Here is a 10,746-nt window from a genome sequence, read left to right as displayed (position 1 = left end):
TCAAAGGGTAATAAGGCAATTGATAATTAAAGTGACACTATAAGTTTAATATATTAACATGGAAAGACATGTTCTTAGCACGTTTATTGAGGTAGGTACATATGTGTGTATGTATGCGAATACTTAAAAAATAAGAGTCCAGGAGAGTACAGACTGAAATATTCACAGTGGCTATTGCTGGGGACTAGGGCTATACGTACTTTTTCTTTTGTTCTCTGTATAATCTAAAGTTTATTTTGGGGGGAGGACATGTTACTGTAGCAATAAGAACAACTCATTTTAAAGAGTTATATGTAAAAAATTAAACTGCAAAAGAAAACACAGATGTACAGATAGTCCTATGTCCTCTGAGCTGAAGCAGAGACAAAGCAATAATTCTTCTTATGTGAATCTCATTTTCAGAATTTGTGACAATTAAGACTTGGTAAAAAATGATTTTTAGTAATTGTGAATTAATTTCTTCCTCTGTTAACTTTCAGGACTTCATTTGCTAGTATATGGTAAAGTTAAGAATGCTATATATTTTTATTTCTCTCAATTTACAGCAATTAATATTAACTAATATTTACATACTACCTACATGTACTTATCACTGTGATAAGTCCCATAGGAGGTAAACAAAGGTACTTACTATATGTCAAATATTTCATAATTCAAACTTCCCACCAAGTCAGTCTGACATGACCCAACCATAATGATGGTTTAGTAAATTTCTAGTCAAGAATCTCAGCAACATAAACTTAGTGTTTCAAATTTCCATGTAACATGTCATCAATGAAGATAATACTATGGGTCCAACATCAATAAAGCGTGTACTTTTGAATAATGGTAAATAGATTCACTTTTCAAATAAATTTGAAAACTCTGGTTAGAATCAGAAATCATCAGTAGTCACCTAACTTAATCCATATAGGGTTAAATCTGTAATTGTCATTTAATAGTGATGATGGTGGTTATTAGCGAACATTTTTTGAGAGCTTAATATCTTCCAGGTACCAAGCTAAACACTTAATCATTATTACCATTTAACTTCTTGGGAAATTTAGGTTCAAAGATTATTATGCAACTACCCCAATGTCAGATATCTAGTATCAAGATTCAAATGTACTACCATCTGGCTACAAAGTACCATATTGTGTTTTCATTAAATATTTTTTACCTTAACTACTAAGTAATGCTAGACTAAATGAAAATGATTTAAGCACTAGCAAAATAGTTTAAAATCGGCCAGGTTAAGTTCACGCACTCTGCTTCAGTGGCCCAGGGTTTGTGGGTTTGGATCCCGGGTGCAGATCTACACACCACTCATCAAGCCATGCTGTGGTGGTGTCCCACACACAAGGTGGAGGAAGATTGGTACAGGTGTTAGCTCAGGGCCAATCTTCCTCACACACCCAAAAGATAGTTTAAAATCATGTGCATTAGTCCCTCATTATCTGCAGTTTCACTTTCTGCAGTTTCAGTTACCTGTGCTCAACTACAGTCTGGAAGCAGATGATTCCCTTTCTGATATATCCTCAGAAGGTCAACAGTAGTTTAACACTACATCACAATGCCTATGTCATTCAACTTACTTCATCTCATCACGTAGGCATTTTATCTTCTCATATGTCACTAGAGGAAGGATGAGTACAGTACAATAAGATATCTTGAAAGAGAGAGGCCACATTCACATAATTTTTATTACAGTATATTCTTATAATTGTTCTGTTTTATTATTACTTTTTGTTGTTAATCTCTTATGTGCCTAACTTTTAAATTACACTCTATCATAGGTATGTAGGTATAGAAAAAACCAGTATATATAAGGTTTGGTACTATCCGCAGTTTCAAGCATCCACTAGGGATCTTGGAACATATCCCCCAGGGATAAAGGGGAACTACTACATTTATAAAAAATATATGAATACTAATAATCCACGTTTGAAAACTATTCAGAGCCAACAAAGTACAGAAAATAGTCACACATCAAGGCAAAGCATATGCAGATCGATAGGATAGAACTTAAGGGATCAAACTAATCTTTTTTCTGTTACTAGTTCTTTATATGTGGCAAAACAAAAATTTAACTGTTAGGTCTAATAGTTGATGCATTGTTAAATTTGTTAATTTTGGGGAATAAAAGAAAATAATTTCTCACTCCTTGGCACTTTTGTTATGCTTGCTCACTTAATCCTTAACTAATTAGCAACTTCATGAGATAGGTATTATTACTCCATTTTAAAAAAAGAAAGGAAGAAAATAAACCAAGCTTCAGAAAGTTTGAATTACTCATATACAGTTGATAAGTGACAAACGATCCCACAGCTGCACTTGGCACAATCAGGAAATTAATGAGCTGTACTTTAAAACAATGTTTATGTATGTTGATCACTGATTATTACTCTTATGTAACTAAATTATAGAGCTAGCTTTTGGTGTGAAATGCAAGACCCAGAAATGAAAGCATTAGCAAAAGTGTAAAAACATTTGTTCAAAATTCTCTATTTGAAGAATTTAAGAAAGAAATAACTCCATCATGGTACATGCACCCATTTTCCATGACTAAAAATCCAAAGATATAGGAGATTGAAAAATTCAGATTATTTTAGAATTTTGGAACTGAAAACATTTTAATGGCTAAAAGGAGAAAACAGTATATTTAAGATAAATGTCTAAAAATGGACATTTTATTTTCTACTTTTTTGTACCACAAAGCTACAAGGCTCCAATAAAGCCTACACTTCCAGGTTGTTAAATCAAAATTCTCTCTTTTAAATATTTCTTTTAAAAACTAGGAAATTTAGAAAAGCATCACACTGAACTATCTTTGAAGGCTCATGGCACCTAAAATCATTTCATATAAAATCAGAAATAGAAGCATTTTTTTAATGCTACATTTATGCTATTTTATGCTACATATTATATTCTGATCATCCTTTAAGGTTCCTAGTTCATGGAATCATAGATTTTAAAGTTATTTAAGACCACCCAGTCCAATAACTTCATTTTTTAAAAGAAGGAAATTGGGATCCAGAGAAGCTTGACCAACTTCTTCATGATTGTTTCATAAATTAGTGCCTTAGTAGAGACTGAACCCTAGATTTCCTGATATCGAGTCCAAAACTTATTACTTATACCACCATACTGCCTTCATTTCTCTATATTTTGGAAAGTGTCGAGTAGTAACTATAGCATATTTAAATCCTGACTCCCCAAGAAGCAGTTCAGAAGTCCTCATTCTTCTATTGGGGAAGTTAGTCAGACATATTCTTAAGAGTGGATGACTAGGAAATATTCACCCTAAATGTATACTGGTCAGGTATAACTTCAGAATAAACCGTCTCCTGATGAAAGAGGGGCAGATTATTAGTGGCCCTACCTATAAAGGACTCTTGGGAAGTACTTAAAACAGTGATAACATGTTTGGATATTGATTTATAACTTACAAGGCCATTTCACACATTATCTTAGCTGAAGACTCACAACCAAGTTTTCTTTTAATCTACTTTATTGAGGTATAACTGAAATACAATAAACCAAAGCACATTCATTTAAAGCGTATGGTTTGAGTTTTTTTGCTTTTGCTTTTGGCTTAAGACAACAAAGATTTATTATCAGTATCTGTGAATAAGAATTTGGGTGTGGCTTAGTTGGGTGCTTCTGACTCCAAGTCTCTTATAAAGTTGCAATTAAGTTGTCAGCCAGGGTCTAGAGTAAACTGAAGGTTTGAGTGGGACAGGAGGATTTGCTTCAAACATGGCTTACTCTCTTGGCTCTTGGCAGAAGGCCTCAGTTCCGTACTGGCTGTTGGCAATAGGCCTTAGTTCCTAACCATGTAGACCTCTCCATTGGGCTGCTTGTGTGCCCTCACAAAATGTCAGCTGGATTCCTTAAGTTCAATGAGTTTTGAAAAACATATATACCTGCATAACCACTAACACAATCAAGATGTAGAACATTTCTATCATCCAAACAGTTCCCTCAGGCACCTTCCCTCACTTCTGGCCCCAGAAGATTTTTCAGTTTCAGCATTGTTATATGAAACCTGTTGTAATCATATATAGAGTTACAAAAACATCAGTGTACTAGGTTACCACATATTTATTGCTGTGCAGTACACATTTGAACAACTGTACACCAGAGGGATGAAAGAATGTCAACATGCATAGAACGCAAGGAGAGGTAGGATGGAAGATTAATCCTTCCAACAAACTTGCTCTAATGTAAGCTGTTTGCAAATGGTATCATTCTCCAGTTTTTTCATTTTCTCCAACAGTTGGTTGACCTAGAATTCCTGATCCTGTTCAAGATGCTGTTCTAGGTTGGCTTTCTCATGCTGCAAATGCATCAATTTTCTGGAAAGCTCATTAATGAGGAACTCTTATTCCTTCCCATAATTTGCAGCAAGGGTTTCTTTCTCCTTCTGCAAAGGAGACTCTTGGCTTTCTGTTATGTTGATTAGTTTGTATTTTCTTGAATTTCATATAAATGGAATCACATAGTATGTACATTTTGCATAGAGCCTCTTTCACTCACTCAGCATAATGTTTTTGAGATTCATCCCTGCTGTTGTATCAGATCATTCCTTTTTATTGATGAACAGTGTTCCTTTATATAGATAAACCATAAAAAAGGACTCAGTTATTATTATACTTTGAATGTCATCAATAAAAAATTTGTGGACATTTGTTTTTTTCTCTTGTGATGTAAATACATCCACAATGTCCTCATCTTTGTGTGTGTGTGTGTGTGTGTGTGAGGCAGATTCACTCTGTGCTAACATCCACTGCCAATCTTCCTCTCTTTTTTTTCTTGAGGAAGATTAGCCCTGAGCTAAGATCTGTTCCAATCTTCCTCTATTTTGTATGCAGCACACCTCCACAACACGGCTGACAAGTGGAGTAGGCCTGCACCAGGCATCTGAACCCACAAACCTAGGCTGCTGCAGCAGAGTGCTCGGAACTTTAACCACTTGGCCACCGGGGCTGCCCCTAAAATATCTTCATTTTGTTTCTTGCCCTGCAAAGTCCAAAATGTTTACTACCTAGCCCTTTAAAGAAAAAGTTTGCTGACTTCAGACTAGGAGAATAGTCATAGGCTGGGAGCTTGCTAGAAATGCGTAATCTCAAATCCTGCCCTAGAACTGTTGAATCACAATCTGGATTTTAACAAGATCCTCAGGTAGTTCATAGGCATATCAAAGTTTAAGAAGCATTGGTATTTTTCTTACAATTCTAACAAGAAACAAGACATATTGTAAAAGTGTGTAAGATTGTGCATGTGTGTACTGACAAGCCTAACAGTCATTCATATCCATGACTTTCAGAGAATTATCACTGGTATCTAAAGCAAACATAAAAAAACAAACAAAATATGGAGATATATACAGGCTGAAAATTCTAATTCTTATTTTAAAATTATTTTTTAGATATAAAATATTATTTTACAATCTTAAGAGTATAAAATGATTTTTAAAAAATTCCTTGTTAAAGCACTTTCCAAAAGAGTAAATGCAGCACAAACAAAAACTGTTCTGTCTTCTGTACAAGGATGTACCAGTGATTAGCAGAGATTAACAGATGATCATCTTCATGCATGTGATCAACAAGACCAAAAGGTCACTAGGGTTTTAGTTTACCATATGCTGCAAAATTCAGGCAGCAAATCTACGTGGCATGTGCTTTCATTAAACACACCTTTTAATCAGCAAATTAGAATTTAAAGAACAAATCATTTGATTGCATGTCTATTAACATTTGACAACAAGTATCGGGGATATGAAGATTTTTCTCTTCTTTATGCAAAATATTATGATAAAAATATTTTTGAAACCAGAAAACACTAACTTAGATGTGATTATTTTAAATTTGCAGTAAGCAGCAGCAAACAGCATTTTATTACTGAACTCAGATAGACGTCCAGTTTGTAATCATCCCATATAACTAACAGTTGTAACCTTTTTGGATTTCCTAGATAACATTTGAAATTAAATTATATTTATGTAACTACTACTTCAGATAAAGAGTTTTGTACTTTCACTGATTTAATTCTATCAATTCTAAGTTACTATTTGAGGCTCTTACTAAAATTCTTCAAAATAAAGAAAACATTTAAATCTCTTTTCCATATTTATTTCATCAATGCTAGCCAGAAAACAGCAATTTCTCGCTTTCAAACAATCTTTTCCAGAATTTCTTGATTCACTTTGTATCTTTTTGCACACATGTTAGTTCTAAATATATATCTGAACTCTAAATGACTTCTGTTCATATTAATAGTCCATAACAAGATATTGAATCTTCCTTACAACAAGCAACAATATGCCAAAACACTTGCTTTGTATTTTGGTACTTTAATGAAAAGAACCTATAAACGCCAAAAAAATAATTATTATAAAACAATCATTTCTTCAATAAATATTGTGTTCTCCATTCACATAAAATTCAACAATAGTTGGAAACTGTGAAAGGAATTGTTCAAAGATCAGGATTTTGACGGTTTATCTCACCTTATTTGAAAATGCCCATGTATTATGCTTAGAATGAGATTACTCGGTCCCCTTAAGTCCTTCAGATTTCAACTAAATTAGTCCTATTTTGGAAAATGAAAGTTGTTTTCATGTTATTAAAATCTTATCAGAAAAAAAGTAACATGAGAGTACATCTTTTTTCTGTTCAGGGTTCTACCAATATTTATTACTTATTCTTGAGATAGAGTTAAATTTGCGAAAAAACATAAAATAGATAAATTATATTGTACAATATCTAGTATAAAAACAAGAAATCATTGATGATAGGAAAAATGTAATAAAAAGAAGGGTTACATTTAAAACTAATGTGTTTTCCTGGGGAATACAAAAGTAACATCAAAAAGATTATGTAAAGTCAAATACCAAGAGAAATGTAAAAAAGGGCATGCTAAAATAAAATTCTAGATTTAAATATAGGTGACTGGAGAACCTATAGGTCATAACGTAATAAGCCCTTATTTTAAAAAGTCAATAAAAGTTTTTCACTCTGAAAGATACCCTTTCAAATTTGTAAGGTAACAATTGAGAAAAATAGAAATCATTAATGACGCATGAGTCAGAACATTAGAGTAAAAGCCAATTGCAATTATGGAATCTGCATCTGTTCATTACAACTTTGTCAGTTTTCCAGAATATGAGGCTAGGCAGTTTTTACAAATGACGTAAATGGTAATGTGTTTAGAAACGGCTAAACAATGTGAGCAACATGCAAAAAATGCAATGTTACAGCTAAAAAGGAATTCACTCTTCTTCACATTGCTATTTATATAGACTCCTCTTGGTTCTATTTCTATGGACTTTTTTCTTACTCTGTATAATTTTGCCATTAAGAGACTAACTCAACATTCCTTGAATGTTTAAAATATCTACTACCTTTTTTATTAGAACATGAAACATTTCCTACCAAGGTGTACAGAATGGCTTATAAAGAATCTAAGTGATTTTGAAAAACTGCATTAAATTTGCCTGGTGAGCATGTGATAAATGTTTATATGAGTAATTTTCTTAAGGCCATTTCTAATTCATGTGTTCAGCTTTTTGGGAAATCAATGGACTTCCTAGGACGTGTCATATGTAGCTGAAAAGAGGCTCTCTAGCTTAGTTGGAAAGAAAATTCATTTGGGGCATATCGAGCAGGCCATAAATGACAAAAATCATACAAATAACAGAGGAATCAATCTAAAGAAAGTTAAACAGCATTTTAAAGATCAGATAAGCATTTCCCAAACTGTGTTCCATGATGCCATAGTCCCTTATAAATTGAGAAAAATGGGTTTTGTCATTAAATAAGCTTCCAAAATGCTGGATATTCTCTTTCCTCTAAGAGAGTCACAGTGTACAATAATGTATGAAAGGCTCTGTGAGCAAAGAGCAGGAAAAAAAATCGACCTGATTTTTGTATATGAAATTCTCACCCCTTTTTGAAAATTCCAACACACATATCTTTCAACAGAAGACAATTTGGGAATACTTGGATAATTATAGATAGGTAGGTAGAAAAATGTCAAAAGCAAAAATGGCCCACATGCGAAAAACGATTAAGTTAAAAAACGATTTAAACGAATTTAAGGTAAAACAAATAGTAGGGAGTTGAGCCCTTCCTCCAGCTATTATTCATTCATTCAACAAATATTTACTGAGCACTTACAGTGTCAAACACAATGCTAGGCACAAGGTACAATTTTGACTTTCCAGGAAGTTGCTTCCACCCTCACCCTCACATTTCCCTCCAAAAGACTAGGAATCTTTTTGAGAGATACTTCTGTTACATGAATAAACTGCCAATTTCAACTATTTACAATAGCCAAGACATGGAAACAACCTAAGTGTCTATCAATGGGTGAAAGGATAAAGAAATTTAATTGTGAAATACACACAGACACACCCACACACACACACACACACACACACACAGGAATATTATTCAGCCATAAAAAGAAATCTTGGTATTTTTGATAACATGGATGGACCTTGAAGGCATTATGCTAAGTGAAATAAGTCAGACAGAGACAAATACTGTATGATTTCTCTTATATGTGGAATCTAAAAACAAAAACAAAAAACCAAATTCAGAGACACAGAGAACAGATTGGTGGTTGGCAGAGGTGGGGGGCGGGTAGGAGAAATGAGTGAATTGTTTTTTTTTTTTTTAGTTTAAATAAACTGAATTTAAAAAAAAGGAATCCCAGGGCCAAGGAATTTCCTCTAAGCAAAGGAAGCTGAAGTTACATCACTTATGCTCACATTCCATCAGTGAAATCTTTATCTCACAACCATGGCTTTGCTGCAAAGAAGACTGGGAAATATACTCCCAGGCCAGGCAGCCACATCATACTATGGCTTTACTGTTATGCAAGAAGGGAGAATGGAATTTAGTGAGTGTGGATCCTCATGGATCTTCATTGTCTGTATATACATAAAAAAAAAAAAGTTACCTGCTTCCTCCCTACCCAATATCCAAAGGTGATGTGGGAACAGGAAAAGCACAGTGAAACTCCTATTTGGAAAAAGAAAAATTAAAAACACTAACAGTCATTGATCTATAGTGACTGTTCAGCCACCCCCAGCACTAGATTGAATTTCTTGACTAGCCTGACTGCCTTGATTCTGCTTATGGGGAGAATTCCCATGATCACTATCTTCTAGGGGATCTGGCTTTGCTTTTTCAGAGTTTCTTCTTTGTCCATTATTCCCATGATCACATATAAAGTTAGGGAAACACATTTCTTGGGAGCTGTATCATTTTCACAGCCTGGTTCTTGCTGTTGCAGGTTTTTCCAAACATTACCATCCTTTGCATCATGTAGAGGGTTGGTAATGCTGCATTAGTTAACACACCACTGTTGTCTCTGGGGTTTTTGAAGCCATTGGCACCGATTTTGCAAGTTTTGACGGTGGCACTTCTTGAGCCTACCAGAAGAATTTGAACCTTCATTAATAACAAATTTATAGCTTGCTGCTCTATGCTTTTTGCTAATACAACATTTTTTCATTTCAATGGCAAATAATGGCATAATATTTTTGAAAACTTTTAAAATGGCAACCGAACTTAACATACATAGTATAATAGTGCATATAACCCAGCCAAAGTGATGGCAATATGAATTACTATGACTAAATTCCGGCATGTTTCAACAAGTACAAACACATCAAGACAGATGCTTGAAAAACTGGGATTGTAATTCACTATCAATTTTAAGACACTCCTGATTTCTAGAATGTTAAAATGTAAAAATTGTGTCTTAGAATTGATGAGTTGAAGAGATATCTGCACTCTCATGTTCAATGCAGCATTATTTACAATTGCCAAGCATGGAAACAACCTAAGTGTCCATCAACAGATGAATGGACAAAGATGGGGGGGGGGGGTATGTGTATTACATATACAAAATGGAATACTATTTAGTCATAAAAAGAAGGAAATCTTGCCATTTTTGACAACATGGTTGGACTTTGAAGGTATTATTATAAGTGAAATAAGTCAGACAGAGAAAGACAAATACTACATTATTTCACTTATTTGTGGAATCTAAAAACAAAAAATCAAAAAGCCTGAAACTCATAGAGATCAGATTTGTGATTATCAGAGGCAGGGGGTGGGGAGTGGGAGAACTGGATGAAGGTGGTCAAAAGGTACAAACTTCCAGTTATAAGATAAACAAGTACTGGAGAGAGAATGTACAATATGATGACTCTAGTTAACACTGCTGTATGGTATATTTCAAAGTTGCTAAGAGAGTAGATCCTAAAAGTTCTCATCACGAGGAAATAATTTTTTCTTTCTTTTTTTTGTATCTATATGAAATGATGGATGTTAATTAAACTTGCTGTGGTAATCATTTCACAATATATCTAAATCAACTCATTATGCTGTACAACTTAAACTTATATAGTGCTATATGTCAATTATATCTCAATAAAACTGAAAGAAAAAATTGATAGAGAAAATAACTAAATGCTGATTATATAAAAGTTCTTTTCAAAACTGAAAAGTGAGTAAATCAGTGAATGCTCAAGTTAAACAGTAACAAAGTAAGGTTAGTGAAAACATCTTGTTCTCAATAATGGGCATGAGATATCGGATAATCTAGAGATGAGAAATAGACAATCATATGATGAACAATCTTTCATCTTTAGGAGTATAATGATGATTCAGATATTTTAAATAGCTTTAAGATATTCAGCAGACAAAGAATGCCGTAAACCATATGACTTTTAATTAAATGTTACTAATA

The sequence above is a fragment of the Equus asinus genome, chromosome 4 (assembly GCF_041296235.1).
Source record: "Equus asinus isolate D_3611 breed Donkey chromosome 4, EquAss-T2T_v2, whole genome shotgun sequence".
Classification (NCBI taxonomy): Eukaryota; Metazoa; Chordata; class Mammalia; order Perissodactyla; family Equidae; genus Equus; species Equus asinus.
The sequence above is the reverse complement of the archived record's forward strand: the minus strand, read 5'-3'. Positions refer to the sequence as shown.